This window comes from Phyllobates terribilis, unplaced genomic scaffold (genome assembly GCF_046119375.1).
Source record: "Phyllobates terribilis strain yellow unplaced genomic scaffold, ASM4611937v1 Scaffold_12__6_contigs__length_324123572, whole genome shotgun sequence".
Classification (NCBI taxonomy): domain Eukaryota; kingdom Metazoa; phylum Chordata; class Amphibia; order Anura; family Dendrobatidae; genus Phyllobates; species Phyllobates terribilis.
The window spans coordinates 96,771,399-96,796,822 of NW_027362772.1; the positions used below are offsets into that span (position 1 = coordinate 96,771,399).

Consider the following 25,424-nt stretch of genomic DNA (forward strand, 5'->3'; position numbering starts at 1 on the left):
TCGCCATATAGTGCTAGATGTCAGTACCAGCTGTAATACTGCCATACAGTACCACAGTAATATCGCCATATAGTGCTAGATGTCAGCACAAGCTGTAATACCGCCATACAGTACCCCAGTAATATCGCCATATAGTGCTAGATGTCAGCACAAGCTGTAATACCGCCATACAGTACCCCAGTAATATCGCCATATAGTGCTAGATGTCAGTACCAGCTGTAATACCGCCATACAGTACCCCAGTAATATCGCCATATAGTGCTAGATGTCAGTACCAGCTGTAATACGGCCATACAGTACCCCAGTAATATCGCCATATAGTGCTAGGTGTCAGCACAAGCTGTAATACCGCCATACAGTACCCCAGTAATATCGCCATATAGTGCTAGGTGTCAGCACAAGCTGTAATACCGCCATACAGTACCCTAGTAATATCGCCATATAGTGCTAGATGTCAGCACAAGCTGTAATACCGCCATACAGTATCCCAGTAATATCGCCATATAGTGCTAGGTGTCAGCACAAGCTGTAATAGCGCCATACAGTACCCCAGTAATATCGCCATATAGTGCTAGATGTCAGTATCAGCTGTAATACCGCCATACAGTACCACAGTAATATCGCCATATAGTGCTAGATGTCAGTACCTGCCGTAATACTGTCATACAGTACCCCAGTAATATCGCCATATAGTGCTAGATGTCAGCATCAGCCGCAATACCGTCATACAGTACCCCAGTAATATCACCATATAGTGCTAGATGTCAGCACAAGCTGTAATACCGCCATACAGTAACCCAGTAATATCGCCATATAGTGCTAGATGTCAGTACCTGCCGTAATACTGCCATACATTACCCCAGTAATATCGCCATATAGTGCTAGATGTCAGCATCAGCCGCAATACTGTCATACAGTACGCCAGTAATATCGCCATATAGTGCTAGATGTCAGTACCTGCCGTAATACTGCCATACCGTACCCCAGTAATATCGCCATATAGTGCTAGATGTCAGTACCTGCCGTAATACTGCCATACAGTACCCCAGTAATATCGCCATATAGTGCTAGATGTCAGTACCTGCCGTAATACCGCCATACCGCACCCCAGTAATATCGCCATATAGTGCTAGATGTCAGTACCTGACGTAATACCGCCATACCGTACCCCAGTAATATCGCCATATAGTGCTAGATGTCAGTACAGCTGTAATACTGTCATACAGTACCACAGTAATATCGCCATATAGTGCTAGATGTCAGCACAAGCTGTAATACCGCCATACAGTACCCCAGTAATATCGCCATATAGTGCTAGATGTCAGCATCAGCCAAAATACTGTCATACAGTACGCCAGTAATATCGCCATATAGTGCTAGATGTCAGTACCTGCCGTAATACTGCCATACAGTACGCCAGTAATATCGCCATATAGTGCTAGATGTCAGTACCAGCTGTAATACTGCCATACAGTACCCCAGTAATATCGCCATATAGTGCTAGATGTCAGTACCTGCCGTAATACTGCCATACAGTAGACCAGTAATATCGCCATATAGTGCTAGATGTCAGTACCAGCTGTAATGCTGCCATACAGTACCCCAGTAATATCGCCATATAGTGCTAGATGTCAGTACCTGCCGTAATACCGCCATACCGCACCCCAGTAATATCGCCATACAGTGCTAGATGTCAGCATCAGTCGCAATACTGCCATACAGTACGCCAGTAATATCGCCATATAGTGCTAAATGTCAGTACCAGCTGTAATACTGTCATACAGTACCCCAGTAATATCGCCATATAGTGCTAGATGTCAGCACAAGCTGTAATACCGCCATACAGTACCCCAGTAATATCGCCATATAGTGCTAGATGTCAGCATCAGCCTAATACTGTCATACAGTACGCCAGTAATATCGCCATATAATGCTAGATGTCAGTACCAGCTGTAATACTGCCATACAGTACGCCAGTAATATCGCCATATAGTGCTAGATGTTAGTACCAGCTGTAATACAGCCATACAGTACCCCAGTAATATCGCCATATAGTGCTAGATGTCAGTACCTGCCGTAATACTGCCATACAGTACCCCAGTAATATCGCCATATAGTGCTAGATGTCAGCACAAGTTGTAATACCGCCATACAGTACCCCAGTAATATCGCCATATAGTGCTAGATGTCAGTACCTGCCGTAATACTGCCATACAGTACCACAGTAATATCGCCATATAGTGCTAGATGTCAGCACAAGCTGTAATACCGCCATACAGTACCCCAGTAATATCGGCATATAGTGCTAGATGTCAGTATCAGCCGTAATACTGTCATACAGTACGCCAGTAATATCGCCATATAGTGCTAGATGTCAACACCAGCTGTAATACTGCCATACAGTAGACCAGTAATATCGCCATATAGTGCTAGATGTCAGTACCAGCTGTAATGCTGCCATAGAGTACCCCAGTAATATCGCCATATAGTGCTAGAAGTCAGTACCTGCCGTAATACTGCCATACAGTACCCCAGTAATATCGCCATATAGTGCTAGATGTCAGCACCAGCAGTAATACTGCAATACAGTACCACAGTAATATCGCCATACAGTGCTAGATGTCAGCACCAGCAGTAAAACTGCAATACAGTACCCCAGTAATATCACCATATAGTGCTAGATGTCAGCACCAGCCGTAATACTGCCATACAGTACCCCAGTAATATCGCCATATAGTGCTAGTGACGCGCCCCTGGGCCTGTGTCGCGCTGCGTTGCGCACGCGGGAGCTTACCCGGAGCCGGATCTGTTTAGGGTTGTAGTCTCGTGGCGGTGACCCGGTCCGTGCCCAGGGAGTCAAACTGGACGGCAGTCTGTTAGCGGTAGAAAATGGTTGATGACTACGCCACCCGTTGAATGCAGCCAGGGGGCTGCTGCTGCAGGGCAGACCGCTGAGGCCGGTGGAAGGATGGTGCAGCGTGATAGTATAACCCCCAACGGGAGGGGTATGGCCTCAGGGCAGCCGACGTGGATGATGGGGGTAGCAGGAACCACTCAGAGACGGTATGGTAGCGTTCAGGGTCTTTACTGGTAACAACGATAGACCCTCCCGGAGTACTTGCTAGCGAACGGGGCCTGGTCAGTCCTTGAGCAGATGGGATCTCCCCTGGCCAGGCGTAGTTGTAGGCCTCCCAAGCTGACTGTACTCTTCTGGCTACCTTGCTAGAAGCTGATGTAAGTAGCCCACGTCCCTGAGTGTACCGTGTGGTGCTCACCCGTATGGCCGGTGACTCGGGGCCTTCTAATGGCTTCCGCTCCACGATGGCGGTGCTGGTCCCACGCGTGTGACCGGGCCTTCGGGCTTCTGGGCCAGGGGACCTGAAATCCCCTGCCTGACGGATTCTGCTGCTGGGTAGAAGTTAGTCCCCACAGCCTCGGACTCCGGGTCCGGTAAAGAATCTTCTTAGTCAGGGCGAGCTCTTTAGCTGCCAGCCCCTGACTCCTTGTGACTCTGCTGCTTCCTATGCTGCTCTTGTCTCTACTCTTCCTGGACTCCAGGCTCAGGCCCCTGGACAGGGCCTGCCTGTGGAGCAGAGCCCATAGAGCAGCTCTGCTCCCTGTCTTCTCCTCTCAGAACCTTCTACTCTGCCTCAGCCCCAGGTTTATATAGGGGAAGTCCTTCCCCTCCCAAGACTGGGCAGGAGGTGTGGCATGCACAGGATCCCTGACCAAAGGACCTCCCACCTGCTCTCAGACGTAATATCTCTATCACTGTGACAACCAGACCCCTGGGGTGTCACACTCCCCCCTAGTGAAATTTAGTACTCCGGGACTAAACACTTTTTATAAAAATATAACAAGGTATATCAAAGAACAATAAAATACAATAAGGAAACACAATAAGATGGTCACGGATGTCCGCAACCGGGTGCAGTCTTTGAAGAGCAAGGTGTCCATTTCACCAAAACAGGGAGACGTAACCAGGTAGGGGTCTGTCCTACCCCGAGTCCTTAACAGTCTTTTAGTCCATCCTGGGTTACGCTCCACTAACTGTACAAAGGATTCCCGGTAAATCCACCAAGGACTCCTATAAATAACTGGAAACACATAATATTTACAAGATATGGCCGCTCTCAGTCCTCGGCCAGTGGGGATAAGGATTGGCTGCTCACAGTCCTCAGCCTGTGGGGAGATGGGATGGCTGCTCACAGTCCTCAGCCTGGTTAAGGATAGGGGACACACGGGAACAGTTCACACTTGTCCCAACGGGGACCATATTTTAATTAGCAACACAAGTACCCCTATGGGTAACTATGTACAGTTCCACTTTACCGTACTTCAGTAACGGCATCCTCCTGCTCCTTCTTGTGTGTAGGCTTCAGACCCGTCCGGGTCCTCTTGGATTTCCTCGTATTGGTAGTACTGCAGCTCCTCCTTGGTTAACGTGGAGGGCGTACAGTCCTTTTGCACCTGGGGAGTTCAGGCCTTGCGACCAGGCGTGGAGACGGTCGCCGTTGATGACGCCCGGGGTCAGAGGGTGCAACTTTGGGCCTGGGCGCGGGCTGGTGGTGGTAGTGCCCAGGGCTGGAGGGCTTGGCCGCAGGGCTTGTTGCGGGGGCTGGAGCAGGTCGGTGTCTGCAGCGCCCGGAATCGGCGGCTCCACCAGGGGGCCCGGGAGCAGGCTGACGCTGGCAGCGTCCGGGACAGGGAGACTCCTCTTACCTGCTCCCGCGACCGCTCCTGCGTCACGCGTCTTCTCCCGGCGCTGGTCGGGGCCGGCGACGACTGGGGCACTGCCGATGCTGGGCAGCTTAGTCTGCTGCCGGTCGGCCATCTTGCTGTCCGTTCCTGGTGTCCTCCTCCCCCCTAGTGGACCGTGGCCTACCTTCCGGAGATCCTCTTCCGTAGGCCGCGGCTCCGCAGTCAATCGTCGGGGTAGAGGACCTGGCGTCGCGCTCCTGTGACGTCGGCGTCTGCTGGGCTCCTTCCAGGACCTTACGCAACGTCCGGACGTGAGGCGGGGCTTCCGTTCTCGCGCGCTTTCGGAGTCCACGCCCCTCTTCTTCCCGCGCGGCGTCCTCAAGATGGCGTCCAATGGCGGGAAAACTCCACGGATGGCGGGAAGAAGGCTGAAGATGGCGCCGGATGGCGGGAAACTTCACCGATGGCGGGAAGAAGGCTGAAGATGGCGCCGGATGGCGGGAATCTTTCACCGATGGCGGGAATCTTCACCACTGGTAAGTTTGAACAGTCTTTGCTTTTCAGGCACGCAGTACCCGGTGGTTGCGGGCACGTGATCCTGCCGACTACGCCAAAGTTGACGCGCCCCTGGGCCTGTGTCGCGCTGCGTTGCGCACGCGGGAGCTTACCCGGAGCCGGATCTGTTTAGGGTTGTAGTCTCGTGGCGGTGACCCGGTCCGTGCCCAGGGAGTCAAACTGGACGGCAGTCTGTTAGCGGTAGAAAATGGTTGATGACTACGCCACCCGTTGAATGCAGCCAGGGGGCTGCTGCTGCAGGGCAGACCGCTGAGGCCGGTGGAAGGATGGTGCAGCGTGATAGTATAACCCCCAACGGGAGGGGTATGGCCTCAGGGCAGCCGACGTGGATGATGGGGGTAGCAGGAACCACTCAGAGACGGTATGGTAGCGTTCAGGGTCTTTACTGGTAACAACGATAGACCCTCCCGGAGTACTTGCTAGCGAACGGGGCCTGGTCAGTCCTTGAGCAGATGGGATCTCCCCTGGCCAGGCGTAGTTGTAGGCCTCCCAAGCTGACTGTACTCTTCTGGCTACCTTGCTAGAAGCTGATGTAAGTAGCCCACGTCCCTGAGTGTACCGTGTGGTGCTCACCCGTATGGCCGGTGACTCGGGGCCTTCTAATGGCTTCCGCTCCACGATGGCGGTGCTGGTCCCACGCGTGTGACCGGGCCTTCGGGCTTCTGGGCCAGGGGACCTGAAATCCCCTGCCTGACGGATTCTGCTGCTGGGTAGAAGTTAGTCCCCACAGCCTCGGACTCCGGGTCCGGTAAAGAATCTTCTTAGTCAGGGCGAGCTCTTTAGCTGCCAGCCCCTGACTCCTTGTGACTCTGCTGCTTCCTATGCTGCTCTTGTCTCTACTCTTCCTGGACTCCAGGCTCAGGCCCCTGGACAGGGCCTGCCTGTGGAGCAGAGCCCATAGAGCAGCTCTGCTCCCTGTCTTCTCCTCTCAGAACCTTCTACTCTGCCTCAGCCCCAGGTTTATATAGGGGAAGTCCTTCCCCTCCCAAGACTGGGCAGGAGGTGTGGCATGCACAGGATCCCTGACCAAAGGACCTCCCACCTGCTCTCAGACGTAATATCTCTATCACTGTGACAACCAGACCCCTGGGGTGTCACACTCCCCCCTAGTGAAATTTAGTACTCCGGGACTAAACACTTTTTATAAAAATATAACAAGGTATATCAAAGAACAATAAAATACAATAAGGAAACACAATAAGATGGTCACGGATGTCCGCAACCGGGTGCAGTCTTTGAAGAGCAAGGTGTCCATTTCACCAAAACAGGGAGACGTAACCAGGTAGGGGTCTGTCCTACCCCGAGTCCTTAACAGTCTTTTAGTCCATCCTGGGTTACGCTCCACTAACTGTACAAAGGATTCCCGGTAAATCCACCAAGGACTCCTATAAATAACTGGAAACACATAATATTTACAAGATATGGCCGCTCTCAGTCCTCGGCCAGTGGGGATAAGGATTGGCTGCTCACAGTCCTCAGCCTGTGGGGAGATGGGATGGCTGCTCACAGTCCTCAGCCTGGTTAAGGATAGGGGACACACGGGAACAGTTCACACTTGTCCCAACGGGGACCATATTTTAATTAGCAACACAAGTACCCCTATGGGTAACTATGTACAGTTCCACTTTACCGTACTTCAGTAACGGCATCCTCCTGCTCCTTCTTGTGTGTAGGCTTCAGACCCGTCCGGGTCCTCTTGGATTTCCTCGTATTGGTAGTACTGCAGCTCCTCCTTGGTTAACGTGGAGGGCGTACAGTCCTTTTGCACCTGGGGAGTTCAGGCCTTGCGACCAGGCGTGGAGACGGTCGCCGTTGATGACGCCCGGGGTCAGAGGGTGCAACTTTGGGCCTGGGCGCGGGCTGGTGGTGGTAGTGCCCAGGGCTGGAGGGCTTGGCCGCAGGGCTTGTTGCGGGGGCTGGAGCAGGTCGGTGTCTGCAGCGCCCGGAATCGGCGGCTCCACCAGGGGGCCCGGGAGCAGGCTGACGCTGGCAGCGTCCGGGACAGGGAGACTCCTCTTACCTGCTCCCGCGACCGCTCCTGCGTCACGCGTCTTCTCCCGGCGCTGGTCGGGGCCGGCGACGACTGGGGCACTGCCGATGCTGGGCAGCTTAGTCTGCTGCCGGTCGGCCATCTTGCTGTCCGTTCCTGGTGTCCTCCTCCCCCCTAGTGGACCGTGGCCTACCTTCCGGAGATCCTCTTCCGTAGGCCGCGGCTCCGCAGTCAATCGTCGGGGTAGAGGACCTGGCGTCGCGCTCCTGTGACGTCGGCGTCTGCTGGGCTCCTTCCAGGACCTTACGCAACGTCCGGACGTGAGGCGGGGCTTCCGTTCTCGCGCGCTTTCGGAGTCCACGCCCCTCTTCTTCCCGCGCGGCGTCCTCAAGATGGCGTCCAATGGCGGGAAAACTCCACGGATGGCGGGAAGAAGGCTGAAGATGGCGCCGGATGGCGGGAAACTTCACCGATGGCGGGAAGAAGGCTGAAGATGGCGCCGGATGGCGGGAATCTTTCACCGATGGCGGGAATCTTCACCACTGGTAAGTTTGAACAGTCTTTGCTTTTCAGGCACGCAGTACCCGGTGGTTGCGGGCACGTGATCCTGCCGACTACGCCAAAGTTGACGCGCCCCTGGGCCTGTGTCGCGCTGCGTTGCGCACGCGGGAGCTTACCCGGAGCCGGATCTGTTTAGGGTTGTAGTCTCGTGGCGGTGACCCGGTCCGTGCCCAGGGAGTCAAACTGGACGGCAGTCTGTTAGCGGTAGAAAATGGTTGATGACTACGCCACCCGTTGAATGCAGCCAGGGGGCTGCTGCTGCAGGGCAGACCGCTGAGGCCGGTGGAAGGATGGTGCAGCGTGATAGTATAACCCCCAACGGGAGGGGTATGGCCTCAGGGCAGCCGACGTGGATGATGGGGGTAGCAGGAACCACTCAGAGACGGTATGGTAGCGTTCAGGGTCTTTACTGGTAACAACGATAGACCCTCCCGGAGTACTTGCTAGCGAACGGGGCCTGGTCAGTCCTTGAGCAGATGGGATCTCCCCTGGCCAGGCGTAGTTGTAGGCCTCCCAAGCTGACTGTACTCTTCTGGCTACCTTGCTAGAAGCTGATGTAAGTAGCCCACGTCCCTGAGTGTACCGTGTGGTGCTCACCCGTATGGCCGGTGACTTGGGGCCTTCTAATGGCTTCCGCTCCACGATGGCGGTGCTGGTCCCACGCGTGTGACCGGGCCTTCGGGCTTCTGGGCCAGGGGACCTGAAATCCCCTGCCTGACGGATTCTGCTGCTGGGTAGAAGTTAGTCCCCACAGCCTCGGACTCCGGGTCCGGTAAAGAATCTTCTTAGTCAGGGCGAGCTCTTTAGCTGCCAGCCCCTGACTCCTTGTGACTCTGCTGCTTCCTATGCTGCTCTTGTCTCTACTCTTCCTGGACTCCAGGCTCAGGCCCCTGGACAGGGCCTGCCTGTGGAGCAGAGCCCATAGAGCAGCTCTGCTCCCTGTCTTCTCCTCTCAGAACCTTCTACTCTGCCTCAGCCCCAGGTTTATATAGGGGAAGTCCTTCCCCTCCCAAGACTGGGCAGGAGGTGTGGCATGCACAGGATCCCTGACCAAAGGACCTCCCACCTGCTCTCAGACGTAATATCTCTATCACTGTGACAACCAGACCCCTGGGGTGTCACACTAGATGTCAGCATCAGCCGCAATACTGCCATACAGTACGCCAGTAATATCGCCATATAGTGCTAAAAGTCAGTACCAGCTGTAATACTGTCATACAGTACCCCAGTAATATCGCCATATAGTGCTAGATGTCAGCACAAGCTGTAATACCGCCATACAGTACCCCAGTAATATCGCCATATAGTGCTAGATGTCAGCATCAGCCGTAATACTGTCATACAGTATGCCAGTAATATCGCCATATAATCCTAGATGTCAGTACCAGCTGTAATACTGCCATACAGTACGCCAGTAATATCGCCATATAGTGCTAGATGTCAGTACCAGCTGTAATACCGCCATACAGTACCCCAGTAATATCACCATATAGTGCTAGATGTCAGTACTAGCTGTAATACAGCCATACAGTACCCCAGTAATATCACCATATAGTGCTAGATGTCAGCACAAGCTGTAATACCGCCATACAGTACCCCAGTAATATCGCCATATAGTGCTAGATGTCAGCATAAGCCGTAATACTGTCATACAGTATGCCAGTAATATCGCCATATAATCCTAGATGTCAGTACCAGCTGTAATACTGCCATACAGTACGCCAGTAATATCGCCATATAGTGCTAGATGTCAGTACCAGCTGTAATACTGCCATACAGTACCCCAGTAATATCACCATATAGTGCTAGATGTCAGTACTAGCTGTAATACAGCCATACAGTACCCCAGTAATATCACCATATAGTGCTAGAAGTCAGCACAAGCTGTAATACCGCCATACAGTACCCAAGTAATATCGCCATATAGTGCTAGATGTCAGTACCTGCCGTAATACTGCCATACAGTACCCCAGTAATATCGCCATATAGTGCTAGATGTCAGCATCAGCCGCAATACTGTCATACAGTACCCCAGTAATATCGCCATATAGTACTAGATGTCAGCATCAGCCGCAATACTGTCATACAGTACGCCAGTAATATCGCCATGTAGTGCTAGATGTCAGTACCTGCCGTAATACTGCCATACCGTACTCCAGTAATATCGCCATATAGTGCTAGATGTCAGTACCTGCCGTAATACTGCCATACAGTACCCCAGTAATATCACCATATAGTGCTGGATGTCAGTACCTGCCGTAATACTGCCATACAGTACCCCAGCAATATCACCATATAGTGCTAGATGTCAGTACCTGCCGTAATACTGCCATACTGTACCCCAGTAATATCGCCATATAGTGTTAGATGTCAGTACCTGCCGTAATACCGCCATACCGTACCCCAGTAATATCGCCATATAGTGCTAGATGTCAGTACCTGCCGTAATACTGCCATACAGTACCCCAGTAATATCGCCATATAGTGCTAGATGTCAGTACCTGCCGTAATACTGCCATACAGTACCCCAGTAATATCGCCATATAGTGCTAGGTGTCAGTACCTGCCGTAATACTGCCATACCGTACCCCAGTAATATCGCCATATAGTGCTAGGTGTCAGTACCTGCCGTAATACTGCCATACCGTACCCCAGTAATATCGCCATATAGTACTAGATGTCAGCATCAGCCGCAATACTGTCATACAGTACGCCAGTAATATCGCCATGTAGTGCTAGATGTCAGTACCTGCCGTAATACTGCCATACCGTACTCCAGTAATATCGCCATATAGTGCTAGATGTCAGTACCTGCCGTAATACTGCCATACAGTACCCCAGTAATATCACCATATAGTGCTAGATGTCAGTACCTGCCGTAATACTGCCATACAGTACCCCAGCAATATCACCATATAGTGCTAGATGTCAGTACCTGCCGTAATACTGCCATACTGTACCCCAGTAATATCGCCATATAGTGTTAGATGTCAGTACCTGCCGTAATACCGCCATACCGTACCCCAGTAATATCGCCATATAGTGCTAGATGTCAGTACCTGCCGTAATACTGCCATACAGTACCCCAGTAATATCGCCATATAGTGCTAGATGTCAGTACCTGCCGTAATACTGCCATACAGTACCCCAGTAATATCGCCATATAGTGCTAGGTGTCAGTACCTGCCGTAATACTGCCATACCGTACCCCAGTAATATCGCCATATAGTACTAGATGTCAATACCTGCAGCAAAACCCCATACAGTATCCCAGTAATATCGCCATATAGTGCTAGATGTCAGTACCAGCTGTAATGCTGCCATAGAGTACCCCAGTAATATCGCCATATAGTGCTAGATGTCAGTACCTGATGTAATACTGCCATACAGTACCCCAGTAATATCGCCATATAGTGCTAGATGTCAGCACAAGCTGTAATACCGCCATACAGTACCCCAGTAATATCGCCATATAGTGCTAGATGTCAGCATTAGCCGTAATACTGTCATACAGTACGCCAGTAATATCGCCATATAGTGCTAGATGTCAGTACCAGCTGTAATACTGCCATACAGTACGCCAGTAATATCGCCATATAGTGCTAGATGTCAGTACCAGCTGTAATACTGCCATACAGTACCACAGTAATATCACCATATAGTGCTAGATGTCAGCAAAAGCTGTAATACCGCCATACAGTACCCCAGTAATATCGCCATATAGTGCTAGATGTCAGTAACTGCCGTAATACTGCCATACAGTACCCCAGTAATATCGCCATATAGTGCTAGATGTCAGCATCAGCCGCAATACTGTCATACAGTACCCCAGTAATATCGCCATATAGTGCTAGATGTCAGCATCAGCCGCAATACTGTCATACAGTACGCCAGTAATATCGCCATATAGTGCTAGATGTCAGTACCTGCCGTAATACTGCCATACCGTACCCCAGTAATATCGCCATATAGTGCTAGATGTCAGTACCTGACGTAATACTGCCATACAGTACCCCAGTAATATCACCATATAGTGATAGATGTCAGTACCTGCCGTAATACTGCCATACCGTACCCCAGTAATATCACCATATAGTGCTAGATGTCAGTTCCTGCCGTAATACTGTCATACAGTACCCCAGTAATATCGCCATATAGTGCTAGATGTCAGCATCAGCCGCAATACTGTCATACAGTACGCCAGTAATATCGCCATATAGTGCTAGATGTCAGTACCTGCCGTAATACTGCCATACCGTACCCCAGTAATATCGCCATATAGTGCTAGATGTCAGTAGCTGCCGTAATACTGCCATACAGTACCCCAGTAATATCACCATATAGTGCTAGATGTCAGCACCAGCAGTAATACTGCCATAGAGTACCCCAGTAATATCGCCATATAGTGCTAGATGTCAGTACCTGCCGTAATACTGCCATACAGTACCCCAGTAATATCACCATATAGTGCTAGATGTCAGTACCTGCCGTAATACTGCCATACCGTACCCCAGTAATATCGCCATATAGTGTTAGATGTCATTACCTGCCGTAATAACGCCATACCGTACCCCAGTAATATCGCCATATAGTGCTAGATGTCAGTACCTGCCGTAATACCGCCATACCGTACCCCAATAATATCGCCATATAGTGCTAGATGTCAGTACCTGCCGTAATACTGCCATACAGTACCCCAGTAATATCGCCATATAGTGCTAGATGTCAGTACCTGCCGTAATACCGCCATACCGTACCCCAGTAATATCGCCATATAGTGCTAAATGTCAGTACCATCTGTAATACTGTCATACAGTACCACAGTAATATCGCCATATAGTGCTAGATGTCAGCACAAGCTGTAATACCGCCATACAGTACCCCAGTAATATCGCCATATAGTGCTAGATGTCAGCATCAGCCATAATGCTCATACAGTACGCCAGTAATATCGCCATATAGTGCTAGATGTCAGTACCTGCCGTAATACTGCCATACAGTACCCCAGTAATATCGCCATATAGTGCTAGATGTCAGTACCAGCTGTAATGCTGCCATAGAGTACCCCAGTAATATCACCGCATAGTGCTAGATGTCAGCACCAGCCATAATACTGCCATACAGTACCCCAGTAATATCGCCATATAGTGCTAGATGTCAGTACCTGCCGTAATACTGCCATACAGTAGACCAGTAATATCGCCATATAGTGCTAGATGTCAGTACCTGCCGTAATACTGCCATACAGTACCCCAGTAATATCGCCATATAGTGCTAGATGTCAGTACCTGCCGTAATACTGCCATACAGTACCCCAGTAATATCGCCATATAGTGCTAGATGTCAGTACCTGCCGTAACACTGCCATACAGTAGACCAGTAATATCGCCATATAGTGCTAGATGTCAGTATCTGCCGTAATACTGCCATACAGTAGACCAGTAATATCGCCATATAGTGCTAGATGTCAGCACCAGCCATAATACTGCCATACAGTACCCCAGTAATATCGCCATATAGTGCTAGATGTCAGTACCTGCCGTAATACTGCCATACAGTACCCCAGTAATATCGCCATATAGTGCTAGATGTCAGTACCTGCCGTAATACTGCCATACAGTAGACCAGTAATATCGCCATATAGTGCTAGATGTCAGTACCAGTTGTAATACCGCCATACAGTACCCCAGTAATATCACCATATAGTGCTAGATGTCAGTACCAGCAGTAATACAGCCATAGAGTACCCCAGTAATATCGCCATATAGTGCTAGATGTCAGTACCTGCCGTAATACTGCCATACAGTAGACCAGTAATATCGCCATATAGTGCTAAATGTCAGTACCAGCTGTAATACTGTCATACAGTACCACTGTAATATCGCCATATAGTGCTATATGTGAGCACAAGCTGTAATACCGCCATACAGTACCCCAGTAATATCGGCATATAGTGCTAGATGTCAGCATCAGCCATAACACTGTCATACAGTACGCCAGTAATATCGCCATATAGTGCTAGATGTCAACACCAGCTGTAATACTGCCATACAGTACGCCAGTAATATCGCCATATAGTGCTAGATGTCAGTACCAGCTGTAATGCTGCCATAGAGTACCCCAGTATTATCGCCATATAGTGCTAGATGTCAGTACCTGCGGTAATACTGCCATACAGTACCCCAGTAATATCGCCATATAGTGCTAGATGTCAGCACCAGCAGTAATACTGCAATACAGTACCACAGTAATATCGCCATACAGTGCTAGATGTCAGCACCAGCAGTAAAACTGCAATACAGTACCCCAGTAATATCACCATATAGTGCTAGATGTCAGCACCAGCCGTAATACTGCCATACAGTACCCCAGTAATATCGCCATATAGTGCTAGATGTCAGCAAAGGCAGTAATACTGCAATACAGTACCACAGTAATATCGCCATACAGTGCTAGATGTCAGCATCAGCCGCAATACTGCCATACAGTACGCCAGTAATATCGCCATATAGTGCTAAAAGTCAGTACCAGCTGTAATACTGTCATACAGTACCCCAGTAATATCGCCATATAGTGCTAGATGTCAGCACAAGCTGTAATACCGCCATACAGTACCCCAGTAATATCGCCATATAGTGCTAGATGTCAGCATCAGCCGTAATACTGTCATGCAGTATGCCAGTAATATCGCCATATAATCCTAGATGTCAGTACCAGCTGTAATACTGCCATACAGTACGCCAGTAATATCGCCATATAGTGCTAGATGTCAGTACCAGCTGTAATACTGCCATACAGTACCCCAGTAATATCACCATATAGTGCTAGATGTCAGTACTAGCTGTAATACAGCCATACAGTACCCCAGTAATATCACCATATAGTGCTAGATGTCAGCACAAGCTGTAATACCGCCATACAGTACCCCAGTAATATCGCCATATAGTGCTAGATGTCAGCATCAGCCGTAATACTGTCATACAGTATGCCAGTAATATCGCCATATAGTGCTAGATGTCAGTACCTGCCGTAATACTGCCATACAGTACCCCAGTAATATCGCCATATAGTGCTAGATGTCAGCATCAGCCGCAATACTGTCATACAGTACCCCAGTAATATCGCCATATAATCCTAGATGTCAGTACCAGCTGTAATACTGCCATACAGTACGCCAGTAATATCGCCATATATTGCTAGATGTCAGTACCAGCTGTAATACTGCCATACAGTACCCCAGTAATATCACCATATAGTGCTAGATGTCAGCACAAGCTGTAATACCGCCATACAGTACCCCAGTAATATCGCCATATAGTGCTAGATGTCAGTACCTGCCGTAATACTGCCATACAGTACCCCAGTAATATCGCCATATAGTGCTAGATGTCAGCATCAGCCGCAATACTGTCATACAGTACCCCAGTAATATCGCCATATAGTACTAGATGTCAGCATCAGCCGCAATACTGTCATACAGTACGCCAGTAATATCGCCATATAGTGCTAGATGTCAGTACCTGCCGTAATACTGCCATACCGTACTCCAGTAATATCGCCATATAGTGCTAGATGTTAGTACCTGCCGTAATACTGCCATACAGTACCCCAGTAATATCACCATATAGTGCTAGATGTCAGTACCTGCCGTAATACTGCCATACAGTACCCCAGCAATATCACCATATAGTGCTAGATGTCAGTACCTGCCGTAATACTGCCATACTGTATCCCAGTAATATCGCCATATAGTGTTAGATGTCAGTACCTGCCGTAATACCGCCATACCGTACCCCAGTAATATCGCCATATAGTGCTAGATGTCAGTACCTGCCGTAATACTGCCATACAGTACCCCAGTAATATCGCCATATAGTGCTAGATGTCAGTACCTGCCGTAATACTGCCATACAGTACCCCAGTAATATCGCCATATAGTGCTAGGTGTCAGTACCTGCCGTAATACTGCCATACCGTACCCCAGTAATATCGCCATATAGTACTAGATGTCAATACCTGCAGCAAAACCCCATACAGTATCCCAGTAATATCGCCATATAGTGCTAGATGTCAGTACCAGCTGTAATGCTGCCATAGAGTACCCCAGTACTATCGCCATATAGTGCTAGATGTCAGTACCTGACGTAATACTGCCATACAGTACCCCAGTAATATCGCCATATAGTGCTAGATGTCAGCACAAGCTGTAATACCGCCATACAGTACCCCAGTAATATCGCCATATAGTGCTAGATGTCAGCATTAGCCGTAATACTGTCATACAGTACGCCAGTAATATCGCCATATAGTGCTAGATGTCAGTACCAGCTGTAATACTGCCATACAGTACGCCAGTAATATCGCCATATAGTGCTAGATGTCAGTACCAGCTGTAATACTGCCATACAGTACCACAGTAATATCACCATATAGTGCTAGATGTCAGCACAAGCTGTAATACCGCCATACAGTACCCCAGTAATATCGCCATATAGTGCTAGATGTCAGCACAAGCTGTAATACCGCCATACAGTACCCCAGTAATATCGCCATATAGTGCTAGATGTCAGCATCAGCCATAATGCTCATACAGTACGCCAGTAATATCGCCATATAGTGCTAGATGTCAGTACCTGCCGTAATACTGCCATACAGTACCCCAGTAATATCGCCATATAGTGCTAGATGTCAGTACCAGCTGTAATGCTGCCATAGAGTACCACAGTAATATCGCCATATAGTGCTAGATGTCAGTACCTGCCGTAATACTGCCATACAGTAGACCAGTAATATCGCCATATAGTGCTAGATGTCAGTACCTGCCGTAATACTGCCATACAGTACCCCAGTAATATCGCCATATAGTGCTAGATGTCAGTACCTGCCGTAATACTACCATACAGTACCCCAGTAATATCGCCATATAGTGCTAGATGTCAGTACCTGCCGTAATATTGCCATACAGTAGACCAGTAATATCGCCATATAGTGCTAGATGTCAGTACCTGCCGTAATACTGCCATACAGTAGACCAGTAATATCGCCATATAGTGCTAGATGTCAGCACCAGCCATAATACTGCCATACAGTACCCCAGTAATATCGCCATATAGTGCTAGATGTCAGTACCTGCAGTAATACTGCCATACAGTACCCCAGTAATATCGCCATATAGTGCTAGATGTCAGTACCTGCCGTAATACTGCCATACAGTAGACCAGTAATATCGCCATATAGTGCTAGATGTCAGTACCAGTTGTAATACCGCCATACAGTACCCCAGTAATATCACCATATAGTGCTAGATGTCAGTACCAGCAGTAATACAGCCATAGAGTACCCCAGTAATATCGCCATATAGTGCTAGATGTCAGTACCTGCCGTAATACTGCCATACAGTAGACCAGTAATATCGCCATACAGTGCTAAATGTCAGTACCAGCTGTAATACTGTCATACAGTACCACTGTAATATCGCCATATAGTGCTAGATGTCAGCACAAGCTGTAATACCGCCATACAGTACCCCAGTAATATCGCCATATAGTGCTAGATGTCAGCATCAGCCGTAATACTGTCATACAGTACGCCAATAATATCGCCATATAGTGCTAGATGTCAGTACCAGCTGTAATACTGCCATACAGTACGCCAGTAATATCGCCATATAGTGCTAGATGTCAGTACCAGCTGTAATACAGCCATACAGTACCCCAGTAATATCGCCATATAGTGCTAGATGTCAGCACAAGCTGTAATACTGCCATACAGTACCCCAGTAATATCGCCATATAGTGCTAGATGTCAGTACCTGCCGTAATACTGCCATACAGTACCACAGTAATATCGCCAGATAGTGCTAGATGTCAGCACAAGCTGTAATACCGCCATACAGTACCCCAGTAATATCGGCATATAGTGCTAGATGTCAGTATCAGCCGTAATACTGTCATACAGTACGCCAGTAATATCGCCATATAGTGCTAAATGTCAACACCAGCTGTAATACTGCCATACAGTACGCCAGTAATATCGCCATATAGTGCTAGATGTCAGTACCTGCCGTAATACTGCCATACAGTAGACCAGTAATATCGCCATATAGTGCTAGATGTCAGTACCAGCTGTAATGCTGCCATAGAGTACCCCAGTAATATCGCCATATAGTGCTAGATGTCAGTACCTGCCGTAATACTGCCATACAGTACCCCAGTAATATCGCCATATAGTGCTAGATGTCAGCACCAGCAGTAATACTGCAATACAGTACCACAGTAATATCGCCATACAGTGCTAGATGTCAGCATCAGCCGCAATACTGCCATACAGTACGCCAGTAATATCGCCATATAGTGCTAAATGTCAGTACCAGCTGTAATACTGTCATACAGTACCCCAGTAATATCGCCATATAGTGCTAGATGTCAGCACAAGCTGTAATACCGCCATACAGTACCCTAGTAATATCGCCATATAGTGCTAGATGTCAGCATCAGCCGTAATACTGTCATACAGTATGCCAGTAATATCGCCATATAATCCTAGATGTCAGTACCAGCTGTAATACTGCCATACAGTACGCCAATAATATCGCCATATAGTGCTAGATGTCAGTACCAGCTGTAATACTGCCATACAGTACCCCAGTAATATCACCATATAGTGCTAGATGTCAGTACCAGCTGTAATACAGCCATACAGTACCCCAGTGATATCACCATATAGTGCTAGATGTCAGCACAAGCTGTAATACCGCCATACAGTACCCCAGTAATATCGCCATATAGTGCTAGATGTCAGTACCTGCCGTAATACTGCCATACAGTACCCCAGTAATATCGCCATATAGTGCTAGATGTCAGCATCAGCCGCAATACTGTCATACAGTACCCCAGTAATATCGCCATATAGTACTAGATGTCAGCATCAGCCGCAATAATGTCATACAGTACGCCAGTAATATCGCCATATAGTGCTAGATGTCAGTACCTGCCGTAATACTGCCATACCGTACTCCAGTAATATCGCCATATAGTGCTAGATGTCAGTACCTGCCGTAATACTGCCATACAGTACCCCAGTAATATCACCATATAGTGCTAGATGTCAGTACCTGCCGTAATACTGCCATACAGTACCCCAGCAATATCACCATATAGTGCTAGATGTCAGTACCTGCCGTAATACTGCCATACTGTACCCCAGTAATATCGCCATATAGTGTTAGATGTCAGTACCTGCCGTAATACCGCCATACCGTACCCCAGTAATATCGCCATATAGTGCTAAATGTCAGTACCAGCTGTAATACTGTCATACAGTACCCCAGTAATATCGCCATATAGTGCTAGATGTCAGCACAAGCTGTAATACCGCCATACAGTACCCTATTAATATCGCCATATAGTGCTAGATGTCAGCATCAGCCGTAATACTGTCATACAGTATGCCAGTAATATCGCCATATAATCCTAGATGTCAGTACCAGCTGTAATACTGCCATACAGTACGCCAGTAATATCGCCATATAGTGCTAGATGTCAGTACCTGCCGTAATACTGCCATACCGTACCCCAGTAATATCGCCATATAGTGCTAAATGTCAGAACCAGCTGTAATACTGTCATACAGTACCCCAGTAATATCGCAATACAGTGCTAGATGTCAGCACAAGCTGTAATACCGCCATACAGTACCCTAGTAATATCGCCATATAGTGCTAGATGTCAGCATCAGCCGTAATACTGTCATACAGTATGCCAGTAATATCGCCATATAATCCTAGATGTCAGTACCAGCTGTAATACTGCCATACAGTACCCCAGTAATATCACCATATAGTGCTAGATGTCAGTACCAGCTGTAATACAGCCATACAGTACCCCAGTAATATCACCATATAGTGCTAGATGTCAGCACAAGCTGTAATACCGCCATACAGTACCCCAGTAATATCGCCATATAGTGCTAGATGTCAGTACCTGCCGTAATACTGCCATACAGTACCCCAGTAATATCGCCATATAGTGCTAGATGTCAGCATCAGCCGCAATACTGTCATACAGTACCCCAGTAATATCGCCATATAGTACTAGATGTCAGCATCAGCCGCAATAATGTCATACAGTACGCCAGTAATATCGCCATATAGTGCTAGATGTCAGTACCTGCCGTAATACTGCCATACCGTACTCCAGTAATATCGCCATATAGTGCTAGATGTCAGTACCTGCCGTAATACTGCCATACAGTACCCCAGTAATATCACCATATAGTGCTAGATGTCAGTACCTGCCGTAATACTGCCATACAGTACCCCAGCAATATCACCATATAGTGCTAGATGTCAGTACCTGCCGTAATACTGCCATACTGTACCCCAGTAATATCGCCATATAGTGTTAGATGTCAGTACCTGCCGTAATACCGCCATACCGTACCCCAGTAATATCGCCATATAGTGCTAGATGTCAGTACCTGCCGTAATACTGCCATACAGTACCCCAGTAATATCGCCATATAGTGCTAGATGTCAGTACCTGCCGTAATACTGCCATACAGTACCCCAGTAATATCGCCATATAGTGCTAGGTGTCAGTACCTGCCGTAATACTGCCATACCGTACCCCAGTAATATCGCCATATAGTACTAGATGTCAGTACCTGCATCAAAACCCCATACAGTATCCCAGTAATATCGCCATATAGTGCTAGATGTCAGTACCAGCTGTAATGCTGCCATAGAGTACCCCAGTAATATCGCCATATAGTGCTAGATGTCAGCATAAGCTGTAATACCGCCATACAGTACCCCAGTAATATCGCCATATAGTGCTAGATGTCAGCATCAGCCGTAATACTGTCATACAGTACGCCAGCAATATCGCCATATAGTGCTAGATGTCAGTACCAGCTGTAATACTGCCATACAGTACGCCAGTAATATCGCCATATAGTGCTAGATGTCAGTACCAGCTGTAATACTGCCATACAGTACCACAGTAATATCACCATATAGTGCTAGATGTCAGCACAAGCTGTAATACCGCCATACAGTACCCCAGTAATATCGCCATATAGTGCTAGATGTCAGTACCTGCCGTAATACTGCCATACAGTACCCCAGTAATATCGCCATATAGTGCTAGATGTCAGCATCAGCCGCAATACTGTCATACAGTACCCCAGTAATATCGCCATATAGTGCTAGATGTCAGCATCAGCCGCAATACTGTCATACAGTACGCCAGTAATATCGCCATATAGTGCTAGATGTCAGTACCTGCCGTAATACTGCCATACCGTACCCCAGTAATATCGCCATATAGTGCTAGATGTCAGTACCTGCCGTAATACTGCCATACAGTACCCCAGTAATATCACCATATAGTGCTAGATGTCAGTACCTGCCGTAATACTGCCATACAGTACCCCAGTAATATCGCCATATAGTGCTAGATGTCAGTACCTGCCGTAATACTGCCATACAGTACCCCAGTAATATCGCCATATAGTGCTAGATGTCAGTACCTGCCGTAATACCGCCATACCGTACCCCAGTAATATCACCATATAGTGCTAGATGTCAGTACCTGCCGTAATACTGCCATACAGTACCCCAGTAATATCGCCATATAGTGCTAGATGTCAGCATCAGCCGCAATACTGTCATACAGTACGCCAGTAATATCGCCATATAGTGCTAGATGTCAGTACCTTCCGTAATACTGCCATACCGTACCCCAGTAATATCGCCATATAGTGCTAGATGTCAGGACCTGCCGTAATACTGCCATACAGTACCCCAGTAATATCACCATATAGTGATAGATGTCAGTACCTGCCGTAATACTGCCATACAGTACCCCAGTAATATCGCCATATAGTGCTAGATGTCAGTACCTGCCGTAATACTGCCATACAGTACCCCAGTAATATCGCCATATAGTGCTAGATGTCAGTACCTGCCATAATACCGCCATACAGTACCCCAGTAATATCACCATAGAGTGCTAGATGTCAGTACCAGCTGTAATACTGCCATACCGTATCCCAGTAATATCACCATATAGTGCTAGATGTCAGTACCTGCCGTAATACTGCCATACAGTACCCCATTAATATCGCCATATAGTGCTAGATGTCAGTACCAGCTGTAATACTGCCATACCGTACCCCAGTAATATCACCATATAGTGCTAGATGTCAGTACCTGCCGTAATACTGCCATACCGTACCCCAGTAATATCGCCATATAGTGCTAGATGTCAGTACCTGCCGTAATACTGCCATACAGTACCCCAGTAATATCACCATATAGTGATAGATGTCAGTACCTGCCGTAATACTGCCATACAGTACCCCAGCAATATCACCATATAGTGATAGATGTCAGTACCTGCCGTAATACTGCCATACCGTACCCCAGTAATATCACCATATAGTGCTAGATGTCAGTACCAGCTGTAATACTGCCATACCGTACCCCAGTAATATCACCATATAGTGCTAGATGTCAGTACCTGCCGTAATACTGCCATACAGTACCCCAGCAATATCACCATATAGTGATAGATGTCAGTACCTGCCGTAATACTGCCATACAGTACCCCAGTAATATCACCATATAGTGCTAGATGTCAGCACCAGCAGTAATACTGCCATAGAGTACCCCAGTAATATTGCCATATAGTGCTAGATGTCAGTACCTGCTGTAATACTGCCATACCGTACCCCAGTAATATCGCCATATAGTGTTAGATGTCAGTACCTGCCGTAATAACGCCATACCGTACCCCAGTAATAGTAATAGTAATAGTTAGTAAAGCCGAATAAAGACTTGCGTCCATCAAGTTCGACCTGTTAGTTCTGTAATTGCTAAAGTTGATCCAGAGGAGGCAAAAACCCCAAATGATTTGGCCAATCTTCACCTGAGGAAAAATTCCCTCCCGACTCTGAAACCAGCAGTCAGAATAAATCCCTGTATCAACCTACTATTTTATTTTATTTTTAAGTATACGCTGAAATCTGCCTGGTATCTAGAAAAGCATCCAGTCCCCGCTTGAACTGGTTTAGTGAATCTGACATTACCGTCTCCTCACTCAGTGAATTCCATATTCTCACTGCTCTTACCGTAAAGAACCCCTTCCTATGCTGGTGCTGAAACCTTTTCTCTTCCAGTCTTAGTGAGTGCCCTCTTGTTACCGTAATATCCCTCCTTTTGAACAAATCCCGGCCAAGGTCTCTATACTGTCCCCTAACATATTTGTTCGCCATATAGTGCTAGATGTCAGTACCTGCCGTAATACCGCCATACCGTACCCCAGTAATATCGCCATATAGTGCTAGATGTCAGTACCTGCCGTAATACTGCAATAGAGTACCCCAGTAATATCGCCATATAGTGCTAGATGTCAGTACCTGCCGTAATACCGCCATACCGTACCCCAGTAATATCGCCATATAGTGCTAGATGTCAGTACCTGCCGTAATACTGCCATACAGTACCCCAGTAATATCGCCATATAGTGCTAGATGTCAGTACCTGCCGTAATACTGCCATACCGCACCCCAGTAATATCACCATATAGTGCTAGGTGTCAGTACGTGCCGTAATACTGCCATAGAGTACCCCAGTAATATCGCCATATAGTACTAGGCGTCAGCACCAGCCATAATACCGCCATACAGTACCCCAGTAATATCGCCATATAGTGCTAGATGTCAGCACCAGCAGTAATACTGTCATACAGTACGCCAGTAATATCGCCATATAGTGCTAGGTGTCAGCACCAGCTGTAATACTGCCATACAGTATCACAGTAATATCGCCATATAGTGCTAGATGTCAGCACAAGCTGTAATACCGCCATACAGTACCCCAGTAATATCGCCATATAGTGCTAGATGTCAGTACCTGCCGTAATACTGCCATACTGTACCCCAGTAATATCGCCATATAGCACTAGATATCAGTACCAGCCGCAATACCGCCATACAGTATCCCAGTAATATCGCCATAGAGTGCTAGATGTCAGTACCTGCCGTAATACTGCCATACAGTACCCCAGTAATATCGCCATATAGTGCTAGATGTCAGCATCAGCCGCAATACTGTCATACAGTACGCCAGTAATATCGCCATATAGTGCTAGATGTCAGTACCTGCCGTAATACTGCCATACAGTGCCCCAGTAATATCATCATATAGTGATAGATGTCAGTACCTGCCGTAATACTGCCATACAGTACCCCATTAATATCGCCATATAGTGCTACGTGTCAGTACCTGCCGTAATACTGCCATACCGTACCCCAGTAATATCGCCATATAGTGCTAGATGTCAGCACAAGCTGTAATACCGCCATACAGTACCCTAGTAATATCGCCATATAGTGCTAGATGTCAGCATCAGCCGTAATACTGTCATACAGTATGCCAGTAATATCGCCATATAATCCTAGATGTCAGTACCAGCTGTAATACTGCCATACAGTACGCCAGTAATATCGCCATATAGTGCTAGATGTCAGTACCAGCTGTAATACTGCCATACAGTACCCCAGTAATATCACCATATAGTGCTAGATGTCAGTACCAGCTGTAATACTGTCATACAGTACCCCAGTAATATCGCCATATAGTGCTAGATGTCAGTACCAGCTGTAATACTGCCATACAGTACCCCAGTAATATCGCCATATAGTGCTAGATGTCAGTACCAGCTGTAATACTGCCATACAGTACCCCAGTAATATCACCATATAGTGCTAGATGTCAGCACAAGCTGTAATACCGCCATACAGTACCCCAGTAATATCGCCATATAGTGCTAGATGTCAGTACCTGCCGTAATACTGCCATACAGTACCCCAGTAATATCGCCATATAGTGCTAGATGTCAGCATCAGCCGCAATACTGTCATACAGTACCCCAGTAATATCGCCATATAGTACTAGATGTCAGCATCAGCCGCAATAATGTCATACAGTACGCCAGTAATATCGCCATATAGTGCTAGATGTCAGTACCTGCCGTAATACTGCCATACCGTCCTCCAGTAATATCGCCATATAGTGCTAGATGTCAGTACCTGCCGTAATACTGCCATACAGTACCCCAGTAATATCACCATATAGTGCTAGATGTCAGTACCTGCCGTAATACTGCCATACAGTACCCCAGCAATATCACCATATAGTGCTAGATGTCAGTACCTGCCGTAATACTGCCATACTGTACCCCAGTAATATCGCCATATAGTGTTAGATGTCAGTACCTGCCGTAATACCGCCATACCGTACCCCAGTAATATCGCCATATAGTGCTAGATGTCAGTACCTGCCGTAATACTGCCATACAGTACCCCAGTAATATCGCCATATAGTGCTAGATGTCAGTACCTGCCGTAATACTGCCATACAGTACCCCAGTAATATCGCCATATAGTGCTAGGTGTCAGTACCTGCCGTAATACTGCCATACCGTACCCCAGTAATATCGCCATATAGTACTAGATGTCAGTACCTGCAGCAAAACCCCATACAGTATCCCAGTAATATCGCCATATAGTGCTAGATGTCAGTACCAGCTGT

The 25,424-nt window shown here is 47.7% G+C and overlaps 2 protein-coding genes across 2 annotated transcripts in view; one reads left to right on the forward strand and one right to left on the reverse strand.

Moving 5' to 3' along the window:
* The window catches only part of CDA (cytidine deaminase), a 53,625-nt gene extending 48,274 nt beyond the window's left edge, over positions 1-5,351 (reverse strand). The window contains exon 1 of the mRNA XM_073656208.1: positions 2,795-5,351. The gene's annotated coding sequence lies outside the window, so the exon portion shown is untranslated. The remainder of the gene's footprint in view (positions 1-2,794) is intronic.
* Positions 1-25,424, forward strand: part of LOC141171715 (trypsin-3-like) — a 99,684-nt gene that overhangs the window by 39,430 nt on the left and 34,830 nt on the right. The gene's annotated exons all lie outside the window — the stretch shown is intronic.